General features: G+C 33.8%; 1 pseudogene across 1 annotated transcript; it reads left to right on the top strand.

The window, feature by feature from the left end:
- The first annotated feature begins 9,347 nt into the window (after nucleotides 1-9,347).
- On the top strand, nucleotides 9,348-18,166 carry LOC146922481 (O-fucosyltransferase 10-like; annotated as a pseudogene). The gene is made up of 10 exons (XR_015012480.1): nucleotides 9,348-10,134; nucleotides 10,687-10,771; nucleotides 11,224-11,291; nucleotides 11,389-11,477; nucleotides 12,460-12,657; nucleotides 12,809-13,013; nucleotides 13,132-13,299; nucleotides 13,615-13,782; nucleotides 14,363-14,552; nucleotides 17,204-18,166. The product of XR_015012480.1 is annotated as an O-fucosyltransferase 10-like (transcript).
- The last annotated feature ends 2,961 nt before the right edge of the window (nucleotides 18,167-21,127 follow it).

The raw sequence follows: 21,127 nt of genomic DNA on the forward strand, positions 1-21,127 counted from the left end.
TGTGCGTTGGAAATTTTGCACTGTTGAGGAAATCAATCAAATCTTCCTCGGCCTTAGGATATGCCACTTTCATTTTTTCGGCAACCGGTCTTCGGTAACCATTGCATCTTCCGATCGATGGTCTTCGGCAACCATCTCCTTTCCGGTTTTTGAACTTTCATTCGAAACCGGGTTCAAGGAAAAGGATTCGGTGCCAAACTCCTACGAGATATCCATCATGTTTATGGCGACCACATCGGCGTACATTGAGTCCGCTTTCTTCATAGGATACGCATCTATTTGCATTGGATGTTTGGTTTTATCTCCAAATTTCGGCCTTCCCTCGTCGAGAGCTTTTTGCACCGAGTCACGAAACGAGTACAACGAAATAAGTTATGGCCTAGAAAACCATGAAATTTACAAAAACCCCGCTTCTTCCTTTGTTCTAAAGGAGGAAGTTTCATATTTTTTGGCACTAAAATTATACCATACGCAACTAAGAGATCAAAAATCTCTTCACATCTAGAAACATCAAAAGTATATGTTTTAGGCGGGTATTTGTCATTTTTAGGTTCTTCTCGGATTCTTTCCATTTGATGGCCTTAACAATTTACATGTATAAGGTGGCCCATCTTTTAGTTACGCCGGAGTTAATCTCGTTTTCTTCGACGATATCGATCCCCAATCGAATTCGGGATCACTATCTCCCGCATCTACATAGGCAACTTTTTCCTTTTAGGGAATCTGTTCGTCGGGCTTTTTCGGCCTTAAGCCTTTCGACTGTCGAACTCTATCCGCTAATTGCGCCATGTCTCTAAAATATTGGGTGTCCAATTTCTTTCGAACGAGTAATCGAGACCACCAACGGCCATTTCGACCAATTCATGTTCGGGTACCAAAGTAAAACATACGGCCTTGAGAAGACGGAATCTATTCAAATAATCATCGATTGATTCATGCGTTCCCAGACGGATGCTTGGCCAATTCCTTCAACCGATTTTAGACCGGCCCATGTAAAATTGTTCATGAAAGGCCTTTTCTAATTGATTCCAACTATAAATGGAATGGGGAGGCAACGTAGTGAACCAAGTAAAAGCATTTTTCGTCAAAGAACTTGGGAAATATTTTAATTTCAAGTTTTCATTGTTTGCCATTTCACCCGCCTCCATCGGATATCGAGCAATATGTTCGATTGTTGACTCATTGGTTTCCCCGGCAAACTTAGTAAATTTGGGGACCTTCCAATTCCTTGGTAAGTCGATCTCTAAAACATATTCGGATAAAGTTGACACAAAATTTGGCCTATGTAAACCCATATTAAAGCCATTTTGGGCTAACAAAGTTTCGACAACATTCGCTATGTTATTATGGCCTTCATAATTGTTTCGACGAGGCTTGCATGACTACTTGGTCCGCGTATTGACCACTATTGGTACTCTTTCCGGTTCTTCTGAACCGGTTGTTGTAACCTTGGTGGTTGGGTTTGAGTTTCGGGCACTTGATTATTTTGATTAGCTGCGGGATTCTCTACCGATCCAACATTCGGATTTCGATTTACGAACTGTGTGCAACGGGAGCGCCAAAGAAATCGGATATTCGCTCCATCCGGGCGTACAATGCCCGGTGACTATTATTCGTGTCTCGAATCAAAGGATTGATCACCGCACCCATCTATCGTGTCACCAGATTAGCCATTTCATGATTGACTTCATCCATCCGTCGTCTTAAGCCATCATGGATGCATTGGTTAAAGATTCTTTGGGGCATTGTGAACGGAACGCTCACCCCCGGGAGTGAACGGCTGGGGCATCGGTACACTCAAATTTTTGGAATACAAGGATGGATTCGTGTGTAGACCTTGCATCAAAGAACTTGGCATGCCGTCTTGCATAAATCGACGACTTGTGCCGGTATTAAGGAACCCTTGGTTCGACGTACTAGGGTTGGCTGCGACGTACGAGCGGCCAAAGTAAATCTTTGGAACACCCCGAGTAGTTCTTGCGGCCGATGTGACCGCATTTGGAATGGCGACTCGTTTGCTCGGCCATCGTCGATTCGACCGGCTCTAATACGGGCACCATGGTACTTGTTGGGATTGCTTGCGTACCATTAGGTGATGCGGGCGGGTTGGTTGTTGTTGTTCTTTGATGAACTAGCGGCGTTCGATGCCGCCGTGTCCGGATTGGGAGGAGGACGTACCATTTCGGGAAAGTTGTTTTCTACTCCTTAAGAGCATACACAACATAAACCAACAATATAAATCGGACAAATTTCGTTGTTAAACTATTTACAAAGGCACAAAAAGGTCCCACTAGGCGTGCCAATTTGTTTACACTAATTTTTGGTAAACAACCGTTGGTTTAAACATAGTTACTTGCAAGATCAACCGGTAAATCTTAGGAGCATATTTGTGCTTTTGTTATTTCTAGAAAATCGTAATGTTCTTAAAAGTTAAATAAAACGAAGAAAATAAAAGCAATCGCAATCAATCCGATTGAATTCAATCGAAGTTTGTTAAGTAAAAACAAAGAAATTGTTCAAAGCGAACAAGTAAAATGCAAAGACATTCAAGAAAAAAAACTTAAATTGCATTGATTGAAAGTAAATTGGTACACGTATTCATACATTGCAACTTGTAACTCGTTTCTCGCTTCCATGCGGATAATTTGAGTGTAAGTTTTGTATGATTGAATTGCGACCCTTTTTTCCTATGAAAAACTACTATTTATACAAGTAGAAATAACTACCTACATTCGAATTCAAACCTATAACCATAGAAAAACTAACTTATCCATCTAATTTGAATTTCGAACGCGTCTTTTTGGAGATATCTGTTGCTCGCCCTTATACCGAAATAATCGTCCTTCGATAGATTTCGCTGTCGAACCGAAGCACGTGCTCCCGGCAAGTCCAACTTCGATAAAACTTTGAGAACGAGTTCTTTGTTTCTTCGATGATAAGGTCAACTCTCCTTTGATCGCATTTAATGATAGCCTTTAAAATTTACGAGCTAACACGTGCTTGACACGAGGCATTACACTAGTTTGTGACAAAAGAATGGTTAAACATATTTTAATCTATAACTTATTGTTTTAATGCCCGAGTTTGGATCGGCCGGTCGGGCGGAGGCGGGCCCGAACCCATGGTCGATCCGGTCAATATATTATATCAATGTGCCATTAAACCGTATCTTTACGGTTATGCTTTTATCTGTATTAAGGATTGCTTAAATTTAAAATTTATCCTAAGGCTTTGTTTGCGAGTTTGGGGGAAGAACGGGAGATGTTTGGAAAAAGAAAGAAGTAAGTGGAAGAAATAGATGATAGGGGAAGACTTTGAGGGATTAATTAGTATTGCGGGGGTTAAAACTTGAGGGATTTAAAGCCGTGTTTTTATACTCAAAATTTAAATCTTATTTTTTAGTAAAAGAAGATTTCTAGTTAAACATACTTTGAGCATAGGAAAAGTTTAACAAAAGATTTAGCGAGAACGTTTGATAAATACAAAAATTATTTTGAGAGCTACGTTTGCTCTTAAATTCCTAATCTTCCTTCCATAAAATATCATAAAAAGGCAACGACATGTGATCCGACTAAGAACAAGCATGATGTTGTACATTTTCTATGTATCAATAGGAATTTAAGATAAACGTAACTCTCAAAATAATTTTTGTCTTTATCAAACGTTTTTCGGTTAAGTTCTCAATTAGTATTCGTAATGTGACAACAGCATAAAATAACAACCATGCATTGAACTGAGTATTTTCCCCTTTACAATTATTAATTCCATCTTGCTTGTACATAGCCCCTTTTATTAAAGAATTAAAAATCTTAGTGCTTTGTTTGGCTGAAAAAGACATGTGTTGAGTAATTAGTTTTTGACAGCAAATAAAGAATTTTTAGAAATTGAAGCTTTCGCATTTTTCACTGTTCGAATCTTCCACCACGTTGTGTCAGCAATAGAGATAAAAGCACCATGAAATAATTTGCACATGAGTGCGTGTCTGTAGTTTCCCTTATTTTTTTTATCACTAAGGGTGTGTTTGGTTACGAGAAGAAATTGAGAAGAGAGAAATAGGTGAGAGAGAATATAATAAGAGATAAATAGGTGAGAAATAGAGTAGATTTGAGGTGTTGTTTGGTTTAAAGAGAGAGAAGAGAAATAGAAGAGAGAGAAGTGTTAATTATGTTTAAAAATACTAAAATACCCTTTCATTAAAAAACCTATAAATCTCACATTTTTATTTTACTTTCATTAAATATACATGTGTTACCCTCCTTCATTCGAAATAAAATTTGTGTTACAATCCTTTTAAAAAAAAACTATGTGTGGTACTCTTTTTTTTTTTTTTTTTAAAGAATTTATGTGTGTTACTAAAATAACCATATTTGCCGTAAAAAAATATCTCTGTGTGAAAAAGGAATGTCATTGCACGTGGAACAAAAGCATGGTAAGAAGAAACAGCTATTTTGCAAATGTTGTAAAAAAAATTGCAAAATACTCCCTCCGGTCCTAAATATAAGCAAATTTGACTTTTTACGTTCAATTCAATTAATGATGTATGTGGTCCATAATATGAACGCATACATCATTAATTGAATGAACCTAAAAGTGAAATTTCTTATATTTAGGACGGATGGAAATAAACAAGAGTGAGGAAAGGGTGGGACAGGGGTATATAGTGGAAAGTGAAAATAAAAGGAGCCTTCCCCCATATCTCTTCACACTTGAGCGAAGAAAGTAAAAAGTGATGGGTCCCACCATAACCCTTTCTCTCTTCCTTATTTCTTGGCTTACCAAAGAGGAGAAATTTGATATCTCTCAGCAATTTATCTCTCAGCAACTTCTCTCTCCCCTATTTCACTCCAACCAAACACAGTGTAAATTATTTTTTGTCGCTACAAACTAAAGAAAGAACAGCAACAATTTAATATAAAAAAACAAACAACAAAATTTATTTTATTTAGAAGTCAATATTAAAGAGTGTACCGTAAATGTTGTACAAATTTATTTATCTTCTTAAAAAAGGCTTTCCAAAAAAAGTTAGAATCTGTTAAAAAACATAAATAAATATGGCTCTGTTTGGTAAAAATAGTGGATAGCTAATAAGCTAATGATAGCTTTTAGTTGATAAGCTAGTGATAGCTTTTAGTGATAAGCTAATTGAAGTGTTTGGTAAAAATAGCGGTTCAACTAGTACGATAAATGTAAAATGACATAAAGGGTATTCTTAATTCATAATAAAAATTATTTCAATTAATATTTAAGTATTTGTAATTTTGTAAACTAATTTTTCTTTAAAAAAATACTTTAAATTTATTAATTTAATATATCCTATGTATTATAAATTAAATTAAATTTTATTCACTAAAATTTTATCTTATATTTATTATCATTTAAGTGTTTCCACTTTATAAGGAAAATAACATTTACCTCAAAAACAAAAAAAAGGTAACACTAATAGAGTAATACTAATAAAGTAACACTAATAGAGAATAAAGAAAATAACACCTACCTCAAAAAAAAATAAAAAAAATAAAAGTAACACTAATAGAGTAATAGTATTTTGTTTCGTAAAAAAAACGAAGGTATATATTTTTTCAAAACAAAAAAAAAGTCAGCTGATATATATACAAAAATTGGAACAAAGGGATAATAGTCTTTATTACGTAGCTTATTATAAAAATTGTAAGGGATAAAAACGGAATTTAAATGAAATAATAAAGGTATAATTGGAAGAAAAGGTGAGAAGCTATAAGCCAAGCAATTCTTGGAATAAGCTTCGAAAAATGAGCTTATAAGCTCGTGAAATAATTTATAAGCTACGTAATTCAAAAGTGTTACCAAACGAGTTTTTGTCAAATGAGTTTATAAGCTAAGAGCTAAATGCTTTTTTTTTTGGGTTTATCAAACAGACCGATTTAAGTTTTTGACAGAAAGACCAACAAGGGCAATTTTCATCTTCCACTATGCTCTTACCAATTTTCACAACATAATATTATTAGAAGGTTCTATTTCTCTGATCGACATATATAGATAGCAACAACCATTGCAATTGCAATATTAGAAATATCACACTACAAGTGATAGTGACATAGTGAGTGTGTCCTTCATTTTCTTCCATTTCCCAATCTGGTCCCTCCCACCTTCTTCTCTTCTCCACCATCACTAAAGAAGCCAAATAAACTAAGCACGCTACAAAACCCTCACTATTCACATTTCTCTTCGCACACTACAACACTAACACATCATTTTCAAAATTCAACTAGCATCAAATCACACTCTTTGTAATGAATAAGACACACAATTTAAATGGTTATGCAGCATCTGCCTCGATATTTCGGAGTTTTGAGTCTATGGAGGAGATTACGACAGACTAAGGCATTGTCAGCTCGATATTCCGGTACCACTTCCTGCTTATGATGGTGGTTTATGTCTTCGATCTTTTTATGTGTGTGGAACGTTTCCTTGAATCAAAGTGAAAGATAAAGTGCATCGACATTATAAAATTGATATGAATTGTTTGAACATTGAACAAATCTACCCTCCATCCTTAAACTAGTCTCCACATATATTAAATGCATTGTTGAAGCTTATTTTTAAGGGAAATGCTAACACAGACCCTTGTTAAGAAGTCTAAATAAGAAATTTTGTCTTGGAAATGATCATTCAACGCTTGAAATTTTAAAAAGTAACATTTTCTACTTAAAATTTGTCAATTATTTCAATTTTTGTATCCTTAACAAGTCTTGCCCTTATGACCAATGCACTTGTTAGCCAAGACCCTATTTTTAATCTCGTTGAAAATATCAATTAAAGATTCTATTGGTTGATATTGTTGATAATTTCTTATTCAAATATTAAAAATCAACCACAACAATGGTATAACAATAATCAATGGTTGGATTAATAAATCTTTAAATATAATAAGCTGTTAATTAAGTGGAGCTGATTCCTCTTATAAATTCTTTTCTAAATTTTTTTTGTCTCTACATATAACTCTTTTTACAAATTTTTAAAGATTTTATTATTATTATTATGATTTTTATTTATTTTAAATATATCTTATTAATACTAAAATTTATCCTAGGAGATAAAAAAAATTAAATACATTATACACTAAAGACAGTTTTAGTAATAATCATACACCCCTTAAAAAAATTGATAATCATACACAATAAAAATAATATACAATCAAATTTTTTAATAGATGTAAATAGTGTCAAATCCGATATTAAAGTGAATAATTTAGTCCATAAAAAAAGTGAATAATTAGTCTCCAAAAAGTTTCCACATTAAACAAAAAGTTGTCATTATATTGGTTAAGAGACAGTATATCAAGTTTATGTTATGTTATGTGACTTGATTCTCGTTTTGTCCAATTCTGTAAAAATGTTTTCAATAAGACAAGGAACACCTTGTGTTACATTTACATCTTAGCGAAGTTTCTGTTTCATATTCCGACTTTGGACCTCTATGATTTCAGATTTAAATAGGAAAATCTAAGTTTAGTGGTCTAAAATAAAAACAAATCTCTACTAAATGATATAAATCTTAGAAAACTATTCAATAAATTTAATAAAACAAAGTCGATTTAGACTGCCTCCTGTTTTGTGTTCGCTTTTTGTAGCATGAAAAAATCTAGTTCCTAATCAAATTAGTTCCTAATCAAATATTTGACTGCCTCATGTGGTGGTCTCCATTTGGTGGTCTCCATTTAACATGCTCTTGATTCATATTCTCTTTCTTCTAAATAATTTGTATTGTTTTTTTTTTGCGGGGTTTGAGCAACTTGTATATTTTTATGCGTTGTCCAACCAACTGAAAGTTCACGAAGACAATAATTTGTATTGTTGATTTTAAAAATATATGTATTATATACTTCTAACCATTTTGACAATTATTTCAACAGACACTTCCCTACCAACTTTTAGTTTTAACTTTTAAGTTTATGCGGGCTACTAGTTACCCGTAGTTCATAGGTATAGCCCGTAATTTTTAAGGAACTAAGCGGATCAGTTTAAATCAAGTAATTAATTTTTGACAGCTCAAATTAAGGATTGAACCAGTAGTTAGACCACCCAATCATGATTTAATTGTTTGAGTAAAGATATTTATGCGATCATTTTGTGATAATATTTTTTCTCTATTTTTTATTTGTTGAAAGTAATGGAAAAATAAAGTAAAAAGAGATGGCAAAGAATACAATAAAAATATGATAGAGATATCCAAAAATTATCTTAAAATTAATTGTCCTAATATAATTTCTCTAATTAGTTCAACCACACTTGATCGTTTGATCAACTCTAATTGAATCCTACTCATTTTACATTGAAACAATTGGTGGGTACCGATTTAATCTAGTAATTTTTAAACATTGAGAATAATATCATAGTGGAGTGTTTGTTTGGTCACTAAGATTCATTGAGAGTAATATCATAGTGTGTTTGTTTGGCTACGAAACGTGTTGGAGGGGTAATTAGTTTTTGACAGCAAAGAATAGTTTTAGCAAGCACAACACAAGCATTGTCATTGATCGCATCTTCTACCACGCAGTGTGTCAGGAATAGAGTATAAATGCACCTTGAAATAACTTGCACATGAGTGTGTCCGCAATTTCCGTAATTTTCTTAATCACTATTATATTTTTTGTGGCAACAAAATAAAGGAACAACAACACCAGCAAAATTCATCTATAAAATTAGTTTAGTTGATACAAAGTTGACTCATCTCTATCTAAAAAGTTACTGATAACTTTTTTCATTGATGTAAGAACTTCTAACTCTTTAATAGTCAAAATTAATATATCAAAATTTTAAAATTGTTTTTTTGAAGAAAGAAAATATTTATTGATTATACACTAGGTTAGTAAAATATTTAGTGCATAATGTCAAAATAACTAATCAATACCCACATCAACTTATCTAAAAAAAATAAATACCCACAACAACTTTTTTGATATATGGATAAATCGACGTTAAGTAACAATTGAAGATAAGTATATCGAAGATCTAATGAGTATATCGAAGAAAAAAATTGATATGACAATAAATAAGTATGTTGAAGATCTATGCGACAATATTAACGAAACATTTTAATATCAACAACTATTTTTGGTAATAAATTACACAATCAAAAATTATATTAAAATCGATAGACTAATGTGATTATTCGTTATATATTCAAAAATGAAAATCACTATTATAACAACCAATCGTGTTATATATTCAAAAATGAAAATCACTATTATAACAACCAAATTTAAAGGGTACCCTAAAATCCAACTGTAACAAGTCAACAAGAGGAAGAAAAAAGAAAAAAAAAAACTCTTCAACAAAACAAAACAACAACCAAATTTATTATTTTTTGACAGAAAGAACAACAAGATCAACTTTCATCTTCTACTCTGTTCTTACCAATTTCACAAAAACAAACTTAGATTCTCTTTCTCCGACAATGTCCAAAGTGAAGCATAGATAGTAACAACACTCACAGTCACAGTGAGTGCCGTTCATTATCTTCCATTTCCACATCTGGTCCCTCCCACCTTCTTCTCTTCTCTTCTCCACCATCACAACACATCACAACAATCCAAATCTCTCTCTCAATTTTCCACTATACCAAACAAAAAAAATATCTCATTCATAAAAAAATCCAAACAAACAAACACACCACACTACAAAACCCTCACTATTCACACTCTCACATCATTTTCAAAAAATTCACTAACTTCACAGATCAACATTCTCTGATTCTCTCTGCACAACTTCATTACTTTTTGTTATGAAATCGAAGACACATAACGGAAACGGTTACGCGGCCGAGAATGGCGGTGGCGGAGGCGGTGGTGGAGGTGGAAGTAGTAGCTCACCGAGTCCACCGCGATCTCCACCACGACATTCCGGCGTTTTACATTTACGGAAACGGTTACGGCGGACGAAGTCACTGTCGGCGGGGATAATGACACGGTGGAGTCTCCGCTACTTTTTCTTACTGCCGGTGGTTTATCTCTCCGGTTTGTTGATGTGTGTGGGACCGTTTCCGTTCACGTTCTTCATTGGTCATGCTCCTCTTCCTGGTTCTCGTTACCGGAGTCACGAGGTTTTCGATCATCTTTGGCCTGAAATTGATTCTGATAATTCCTCTTTCATTGAGGTTAGTGAGATTAAGCGTAATGTACAATAATCGCGTTTGGTGAATAATTTTGTTTATGGATTTGGTGCTATATGAAGTTTTATGATGGAGCTGAATTCGTGTCACTGAATCTTGTTTGGTGAATAATTTTGGATTATTATGGAGCTGAATTCCTGTTACTGAATCTTGTTTGGTGAATAATTTTGGCGTTACTAAATCTTGTTTGGTGAATAATTTTGGATTATTATGTTGCTGAATTCGTGTTACTGAATCTTGTTTGTTGAATAATTTTGGCGTTACTAAATCTTGTTTGGTGAATAATTTTGGATTATTATGTTGCTGAATTCGTGTTACTGAATCTTGTTTGTTGAATAATTTTGGCGTTACTAAATCTTGTTTGGTGAATAATTTTGTTTTTGGTGTTATTTGAAAATTGGTTGTTTTGTTGATTTTGTTGTTTATTATTAACTACTTATTATAGATGCGTGATTAATAATGAAATTATTTTTGTCGATAAATAAACAGGGTTGATTTTTAATTGTTTATTTATTTATTTATTTATTTATTTTGCAGTTGTCTTCAGTGTGGAAATACAAAAGGAAATTGAGAGAGAAGAAGCCTTGTTCGAATTTGACTGATTTGCATCATGAACATTTTGGTATATAATACTAAAGCTCTATGATCTATTCTCTCTTAGCTTTCGTTTCACATGTCTACCTGTTTGACTCAGACATTGGATATGATATTGACAACGACAGCGATAATAATTTGAGAAAACGATATTATTCAATGTAATCATATGTGTTGGTATTGTGTTGTGTCAGACTTGCTTTCGATCAAAGATGTCGGTGCTACATAGTTTAATATTGCTGCTAATGTGTGATTTTGCTTTGTAATATAGTCAACTTTATTTAAAAGTTCTTATCAAAATAGCTGATGAATCATAAGTTGTTTTAAGCTGATTTTCATAAGCTCTGTTGTAGAAATAGTTTATATAGAATTCATGCAGAATTTGCTCCATTTCCACTTTGATCGTAACCTTATATGATAAGCTGCTAGTTAGTTATTTATGGAAAATGCTCTCTAATATTATGTTTTCTATAATTTCAGTGTCCCCTGGCCTGAATGGTTTTTTGATTGTCGAGGCCAATGGTGGTCTTAACCAGCAACGCTCTGCGGTATGACATAGTTTTTCCTTTGTCTGCCTTTTGGCAATTTTTTTATTCGACGGATGAACTATTTTTAACCGTTGTGATTTTAATTGTGGCTCTGTAGATTTGTAATGCTGTGGCTGTTGCTGGACTCCTGAATGCAATTCTAGTTATACCTCATTTTGAATTTCACAATGTGTGGAAAGATCCAAGGTGACCAATTTACCTATTTATTATCTTTGGCTTGAGAATTATTTTCAACACAAACATTGCTAGTTAAGTTTCATTGTTTGGCCTGTTTTTGTCAAAATATTACCACATGTGGTTGGGGAGAGAATGAGTTTATCCGTTGCTTAATACAGTAGGTGTGTGTTAGCTTTATACTCTTGTTTATGCAAACTAATAATGTGCTTTGATGCAATTGTTTATGAACTGAAATTGTCTTCCATCAAATGGCTATTTACAATATTTTTAAATCTAAAACAAGGTACTCACTGCTGCCTTTGTTAGGCCGATTTTTCTATCTATCAGAATTGTATAATGACAACTCTTCAGGAAAAAATTGATAGCGAATGGAGAAAGATTTTCAATTTAAGAGAGGAAATGTTTTTGCTAGGTTGTTATCATTCAATTGGAGGGATAAGGAATGAAATGGGAATAATGGATTTGAATCCTTTCCTAAGAGAACTCATATCACATGCCAAAAAGAAAAGAAGAAAATAGAATTTCATTCAATGGTTTTTAAGAAACTTTCCTACCATGTAACTCATAAAATATTTGATGTAAATATGTTTCAATAGGTTGTTTATTTAATCATTTTTCCCATGAACAGTTCCATATCACATTGCTTTTTATGTTATAAGTAGTGCATTAATTTTACTTCCTATACAAAACCTACGCTAGAGGCTGATTCTCCTACGATATACTTTTTTGAATTACATTAGTTAGCACTTCTAACTTTATGGTATGTTTATGATGCGGTTGATCAAGCATTACTTGTTTAACGTTTGTCTTCAACTAGTAGATACTGAAATCATACCTCATTTGATGTGTGTATTTTCTCGTAGAACCATCCATACATATAATTAATTATTAAATATACCCGTAGTCAACAATACGAGGCTAATTAAACTTTTATGCCTGATTTCATTTCTGCATTCACTATCTATTTTAAATAATGTTATTTTGTGTACAGTGAATTTGGGGATATATATGATGAAGATCATTTTATATCCACACTTGATGGTTATGTGAAGGTGGTTAAAGAACTTCCTGAGGCAATAATGGAGAGACATAATTACAATATGACTAATATAACTAGCATTAGAGTCGAAGCTTGGGCTCCTGTCAGCTATTACCTTGGAGTTGTTCATCCTATCTTGCAAAAGGAAGGGTAGGTATTAGACCACTTTGCCCTCATTTCTTATTCTCTGTCTTGGTTTTGGAGTGAGCTTGTACTGTGAATCCATATTAGGCAGTCGACACAACTCAATTTTAAGCAAACAATTTGATGAAAGGAACTTTATTTTGGGAAACTTATGCAGGGTTATTCGAATAGCTCCATTTGCTAATCGTTTGGCAATGAGTGTCCCTCCACATATACAATTTCTAAGATGTCTTACTAATTATCAAGCATTGAGGTTTTCTTCTTCAATATCTGCACTAGCTGAGAATCTGGTTTATCGAATGAGTGAGAAGAGCTCGAGGACAGATGGAAAATATATTGCTGTGCATCTTCGCTTTGAGGAGGTACTGATGCTCATTCTATCATATTGAAAATTAGGTTTTGCTATATGCATCTCTAGGTGTCAAAAGTATACAGAATTGAAGTATTATGTAATAATTGCCTAACTATCCTAACATACAGGACATGATAGCATTCTCCTGTTGTGTATATGATGGAGGAAAAGCAGAGAAGTTGGAAATGGATTCAGCTCGTGAAAAGGGGTGGAAAGGAAAGTTCAAAAGAAAAGGTCGTATCGTTGTACCTGACCTCTATCGAGTCAATGGAAAATGCCCACTAACTCCCCTAGAGGTATTTATTCGCTTGCTGATTCTTCTCATACCTTGAATTATTTTTTCCCTTAATTTAAAAATCTCGCCAGTCTCATGTCCTGAAGTTATTGATTTCTTAATGAGATATTGCTTTTCTTTTTTCCCTTAATTTATTCTTGATTCCAATTGATTATGGCCTCATCTTTGTGCACTGTTTTAAATTAATTTTTGTAGAAGAGCAACATATTGAGATGAAAATCAAACAAGTCTATGGAAGTTTAAATTGTGATAAAACTGAGATTATATTATGGAAGAGACTGATGTTTATTTCCTGTTGATTTCCATAATTATGTAGGTTGGGATGATGCTACGTGGCATGGGATTCAGTAACAATACATCAATATATTTAGCTTCTGGGAAAATATATCATGCAGAAAAGTATTTGGCTCCTTTAATAAAGATGTTTCCCAATCTTTATACCAAGGAGTCTCTTGCAACACCAGATGAGCTTGCTCCTTTTATGGTAAAAATCTTTACTGGTGAAGAAAATATATATTTCATTCTTCCATTCCATGACCTTGCTGTGATAAAATTTATAACTAATGAATTGGACTTAGTGGCATGGAGTTGTAACTTATAACAACCCTTCATTAAAACTCTTAAATTTGGGTTGGAGTTGGACCTAGGAACCGAAGTTCATCCATTTTAAAAGAGGATCACCAGTTTGAACTTCGATTGGTTCATTTTTTTGGAATTATAGCTGATGCTCCAACACCAAGATTGCATTACTGGAAGGAAACCTGAATATTGTAATATTTATAATAATCAAGGATGTAGTTAACTTTCAATTCCAAAATATAAATGATGTATTTGGCTTTTTATTGTGGTTCTCTCTTCATCCCTCATTCTAATACTTAGTATATTTGGCATGATGTTTAGTTGTTAACATCTTTACTGCTCTCTGTGTGACTGTGAGGTATAATGTAAAAAAAAAATAAAATAAAATCACGGGCAGGTTTAGTTATTCTTTCTTTAAGTGTATGCCTTAATATTTTGTGTGATTTTTCGAATATGCTCTTATGCTTAGTTTCATCCTTCTATAGGGTTATTCCTCCCAATTGGCAGCATTGGACTACACAGTGTGCTTGTATAGTGAGGTTTTGTTACAACCCAAGGTGGTAACTTCCCTCATTTTCTAATGGGCCATAGAAGATTTCTCTATGGTGGGCATGCCAAAACCATTATTCCTGATAAACGCAAACTTGTTGTTCTTTTTGAGAACACGACTATCAGGTACTCTCTCTCTCTCTCTCTCTCTCTCTCTCTCTCTCTCTCTCTCTCTCTCTCTCTCTCTCTCTCTCTCTCTCTCTCCTCCCTCCCTCTCTCTCACTATATATATATATATATATATATATATATATATATATATATATAAGATTTAGTGGAATACCATATATCATTTTCGTTGTCTTTTTAGAAATATAATAAAACTTTAGGTGATATGTATCTAGGATTCATATTATAATTTCCAGCCTGTTTTATGACATGAGTGCTAACTGATTGAAATATCCCCTAGACATGAATGAGAACCTTTTGCTATGCACTAGGTAAAATTGAGAAACAGATAATTTTTTTCTATTATACCTTCTTTTAACTAAAATAGGATGCAGCCAAACTCACGAGATCATTTACAAGTACTAGTTATACTCTATTTATTATCTACTTATCTTGAAAAATCAAAATTGTTTTGAGAAAGTTGTGACCAATTAAGTAAAAGTGAAGGAGCAAAGATCTAAATCATTATTAATGGTAATCCTCTTGACGGTCCTACTTTTGGTTCCCTCTCTACTTTAATTTGCAAGACTAATCGATCTAAGAAGACCGAATTTAAGCATAGCTTTTGTATGTCTGTCTCAAACAAGTTTTCGTATAGACTTGAAGCATGGCTTCCAGAAAAGGTTACTAAAATGAAAGGATCATGTACCCTGAGTTGCTAACTTGGCGGTGCTCACCATGATTAACGATTAGAAACCAAAAGCTAGACCAGACATACCTTTGTAGACGTAGCCCCAGTTGGTTTCTTGTAGTTTTGCAATTGTTTGTAACATGGTTTTTGCCAAACAATAACTAAAATAATATTAAGCTCAACAAATAACACAAATTTAAACAACCAAGAGAACACATATCAAATATTAGGATTCAATCATGATTCATAAATTAGGATTCATTGTTGTCCTATCCAAAGGGCTTAACAATGCTTAATAATATCCTTAAAAACAATAGCAAGAATGTCATATCCTCAAATATCAAAATAAAATATAAAAGAAAAGGGTTCACGAACAAAGCCTATTGGAACCCGAGAAATAGTTCCCTTACAATCACCTTGAAAGACTTAGAAATCAATCAAGAAATATCAAAGGTTGCTCGTCGAAATCATTATGAAATTGCAATTGAAGTTGTCACTTGTCACCATCACGTCATCTATCAGTTGTTACTTCTCTGCGTTGTTATCGTGTTATCAGCATGTTAGCTTGTTTGTGTCATTAGGTTTTTTGGGTTTTCAAGAACTAGAGTATTATAAGGAGAAATAGCCTTTGAAATTGAGCTTCCATATAGTTGAATGTCCGTTGAACATAAAGGGAATGCCTTGGCACATACCACCTTACGCATAAATCTGCATTTCTATGCTGAATGTTTCACTTCCGTGCAGGTCTCCAAAGCAACTCCTTTGCATTCCAAAGTGTAGATTTCTTCATATCTTCATTTTAGCCCAAAATCTCCAATTTTCGTCTTGTTTTAACCATGTTTAAGTAATTCAATTCCACTCCTCCTAATGCCAATCTTCAGTGGTAGCTGAATTTCAAATCCAACTAAGAACACCTTGGAATCCTTAACTCGTCCAGTAATTCCTCTATAACTAGAAAGGGGGATTTGTTGGGTATTGTAACTTTGTTTAGACTAGAGGCTCTGTAATTCATAAAAGATTCTCAGCCGCCACTTTTTTCTGCACTAATATCATGGGACTCGAATAACAACTTACACTAGGCCGAGTGATGCCTGCAGCAGATGTAAGCAATTCGAACTGAGCATCTAAGATTTGAATTTGGCTTGTGAAAAAAAGAGTTGCTCAAGTTTGACTTATTTATTTAAACGAGTCTAACTAGAAACATGAGTTTGACTTGTTAAAAAAGTGGCCTTGACTTTTTTTTTTTTAAATAAATAAGCAAAGTGGGCTTGACTTGTTTTGCTATTTTATAACTTACTGTTTTGCATTTAGAATAAATTTTCTTAAATTACTTTTGAAGCTAATCAATTTAGTATTTAATAAATATTTAATATTATAAGCAAATCTACAAATAGAAATATGTGATTAAGTAAACCCAATCTTAATTTGTATGCCTCATTCTAATATACAAGACTTTAATATTTATACATGTATATTTGGAGGGATCAAATTACACCAGTGTCATACTTGGATATTGTTGCACTGTTTAATAGTTTTTTTTTCTTTTTCCTTTCAGATACTTGTATTACAAAACTCACCGTTGGATAAGTTATTATTGTTTATATCATTTATGTAAATTCTTACGTAAATATAAAATCATTTTATATGTCAATGAGATATTTACGGGTCAACATTGTTTGATAAAAGTCCATAAGTTGTTAATCTTGATGTATCCTCAGCATCTCTCCTATCAGAACCGGACAGAACAAGCTGTTCTGATCTGTGTCCAAAGTCCAAGTCCCAAGTGCTTTCTCTAATTGTTTGTTTATGTCTGTGAATTAAAATTGCCAATGAGTTTTATACTGGATTTGTTTCCCATCCTTGTCTGCATCTTATATTTAAGCATAGTTGCCATGTGGTTGGATTCAATAGGAAAGCTTAGGCTATGCAATCTTTGAAACACACAAGATGACACAATATTTGTGTATAAATTTTGCAGTTGGAGTGCTCTCAAGGACCAGATGGATGACATGCTTAGTGAAAGTGACCGCAAAGGAATCATGGTCCCTAGAGTTAAAAAAATTAACAGAAAAACTTCTGTCTACACTTACCCTTTACCAGAATGTAGATGCCTACAGGAGAGTCTTGTCAATAAAACAATTGACCATAATGTAGACATTCCTGATAACTACAGTCTACAGCAGAACAAAAGCTTAAACAGATGACACGATTCATATGTTCCAACATATCTGCATCAGATTTATATTATTTTCAACTCCATGGCTTTGGTGTTTCAACTTCCAGTAGCATGGCTTTCTGAAGTTGTTTTCTCTTGTCAAGATGACGGCTTCCCAGTTCTGTAACGCAAGTAGAGATTTCGACTTTTGTGTAATTGGAAGCTTCAACTGCTTGAAGATTTTGTGTGCATATTACTTAATTCATTTAGCGGGACAGTTTTCTAGCCTCCAGTGTGAAGGTTTGAGTGGGAACACTACATCAATGTAGTTTCCAGGAAAGGATATATCAGGAGCAGGACTTACAAAAGAGAGGAATAAAATTTATTATCCTTCTGATCAATGTCTTTTCTACTATTATTACTCTTCGCTTACATTTGAAGATGATAGTAACACACTTTCTAGCACACTTCCAAACACATTATCGTATTGGTTGAAATTCAAATGGATTTCACTAAATTATGTAGATAAACTTAGTGAGATCTATGTGAATTTCAATCAATAAAATAGTGTATGTTGAAAAGAGTGTTAAAGAGTGCGGTGCTAACATAATTTTTTTTACATTTTTAGTTCTTGTGTAAAATTCTTTGGCTAGAAATAAGATAACTAGTCTATAGAGTCGCGAGTATTCTTTGTTTTACCCAGTTTTGGTTCAGCTGACTAATGGCTTTGTATTTGCTCCCTTTCCAGTTTCCACCATTTTAAAAGGTAATATCATGTCTTCTTTATACTCTCTTCTATTCTATCATAAGTACTTTCTGAACTCTTAATTATCCAAGGGAAAACAGGTTATGAAATGGTATGAAATGAATCTTAATCCGTGGACAATTACAGAAATTCTTTATTAGTAATGTAGTTTTAAAAGAAACAAAACTAGCTACTATTATTTGAGTTTGGGTTTATGCAAAGAAAATGGACCCCCAACGTTGATAGAAGTTTCTTATTTGTCACTTTAGGTAATAGATGCCATGGGACCTAGAAATTACATGGAATCTGTTTGTGGCCTAGCTTAAAGTTGGTGTTAAAATTTAATGAATGGTTGAAGGTACAATGGAGAGCAGTGGAATGACAAGAGTTGGTCCCCATAAGGTAGACATAATATAATGTAGGGGGGCTGCGTAACTCGTGTAGTTGTATGTTGCATGCAGTAGATAGCTGGGTCAATGTTGACTGAGCTCATTCATTGTCTGCGGGTGTGAAGAGTTAGTATATGTAAGTTGGAGTGTTGATGGTTATGATGGCAAGAATGATTAGAGTAGAGAAGTGTCACGTATGGTTTATTTGAAAATTCAAAGGATTCAGAGTTCATGAGGAAGAAAATAAAAATCTTTTATTGAATGAATCAATCAGAAAGCAAGCGTACAAGGGTCTCCTTTATAAACAAGAGGTAGTTAGCTTTGAACTAACTATGCCAGCTCAGAAAGTGGTAAATCAGCGTAACTAATAACTAACTAACTATCTTAGAACAAGTAAGCTAATTAACTAGTGTTAATCTAAGTTAGATACCCCTTTGCAAGCTGGAGGGTGGTAAATGTCCATCATTCCAAGCTTGAAAAGAAAATCATGAAAGATACAAAGGTTTGAAGCCTTAGTGAAAACATCAACAACTTGAGCCTGAGAGGAAACTGGTATCAATCTCATGAGACCTACTTGAAGCTTTTCATGAACTAAGTGACAAACTATGTCCAGATGTTTTGTGCGTTCATGGAAGATATGCGGTAATGTGTAACACACTCATTTGTTACAATATACGACATGCAACCTAGATGGACGTTGTAACAAATTATGTAGGAGGAAAAGAGATCCATTGGAGTTTTACGGTAGCCGAGGCTAGGGCCGGATACCCGCTTCGGTGAGGAGTAGGAAACGTTTTGTTGCTTTTTGGACTTCCTAGACGGTAGTGATTGTCCAATTAAAAAAACCAAGAATTGGCCTACCGAACCCCTCCCCACCTCCCCACCCCCACACCCCAAATTAGCAAACCAAGGGGAGTTGAAGATCTGAAGTACATGGAAAGAAAAGTTCACGCCTATGAGACCGTTTGGAGGGGCTAGAAAAGTTCCCCTTGCATTTAGCAAGGTAAGGTGTGTAAGGGACATCTGCATCTTTTTCCTGTTGATTAAAGGTTGAATTTGTTCCTTCTTCTAAAAGTTGAATATGATGCGTCTCTTCACTCTCTCTCTCTCTCTCTCTCTCTCTCTCTCTCTCTCTCTCTCTCTCTCTCTCTCTCTCTCTCTCTAGTTGATACCCGAACATACCCATCCGAGAAACCCGTGACCCGTGCAACCCATTACTGCAAAAATCGAAGTCAAAATCGATCGGAAATGGGCCCGAGTTTTGCACACATGGTTTCATTCGTCCAAACTTGCTTGGTGCTCTACCCCAATTTTTCTTAAATGTATAGCCTTAGTATTAGTACACACATCATTATCCCCATCCATTTAGGTGATTATATTGTGAGTCGTGATACCTCCCATTGCCATAACAATAACTTATTGGAAACTATGAAGCACATATATCTTTTGGACTAGACGTGTCATGATGTCGGATATGTGTCGGTGTTTGATACTCATATGACATTCGTACGACACGTGTGACAACTCGAAAAGTGTCGAATAAAATTGTTTTTTTCCTTTAGGTCGACACTCCTTGAACTTGTGTTCGACACCATTAAGACATTTTTTTTGCTTCCAGCTCACCGTAGACACTCCTTAAACAAATCTCAGAATTAAAGATGTGTTGAGAAATATTGATCAATGATGGATTATAGACATTAAAATTATTTTTGAATAAGCTAAACTAGTCCACCTAAATTGGCATTGGGAAGAATCAAACCCGAGACCTCGAGGAGGAGCACACTCCCGGGTCCCAAACCAATACCACCAGACCAACCTAAATGGATTTTATAGACATTAAAGTTGATTTCAAAGTTTTAAACATTTTCAAGGTTTAATACTATCCTATCATGTTTTAGAACTCTTTTTAATGAAATAAATTGCCAAGTTAGATCTAAGTGTATGTATTTTGATTCTCCGTTCGGATGTTTTATAAATAAGTTAATATATATAGTCGTGTCGGTGTCCTATATTTTTTTACATTATTTTGTGTTAGTGTGTACGTATCAATATCGTGTTAGGTGTTTCTGTCAAAGTTCATGCTTCATAGCTTGAAAGCCATAAATGGTTCTCTCGCTACGAAAGAAAATGGCTTGTCATGGTCTGTTTGGATTGACTTATTTTTGAGCTTATGAAAAATAGTTTATGCAAATAAATAAAATTCTATGTTAATTCATAAGTTTTCACCGACAAAAATTATATATTTATAAGTTGTTTTTTCATAAACTATATTGACAAGTTTATGAATAATTCATAAAAACTCATTTTTGCATAAGATAAAAAATATATCAATCCAAACAGAAAATGTGAAAAGAATTCCACGGTGACTTTGGATTTTCAATGTATTGAGAGATGATTCATGTATAGCTAGAAGGTCTGAACTAGATCTCCAAACTGTGTGTTTTTTCATCATCCAATAAGGTGATTTTTGTTTACCATGTAGTGATTTTCGTTTTTTTTTTGGTCAAGTGATTTTCGTTTTTACTCAAATGTATATCGATATATCAATCTAATATGTAATCTAGCTATCCTTATAAATATTAATAACAATTATTTGAGGAACAAAAATTATCT

The sequence above is a fragment of the Medicago sativa genome, chromosome 5 (assembly GCF_051527215.1).
Source record: "Medicago sativa cultivar Bolivia chromosome 5, Bolivia_mono, whole genome shotgun sequence".
Taxonomy (NCBI): Eukaryota; Viridiplantae; Streptophyta; class Magnoliopsida; order Fabales; family Fabaceae; genus Medicago; species Medicago sativa.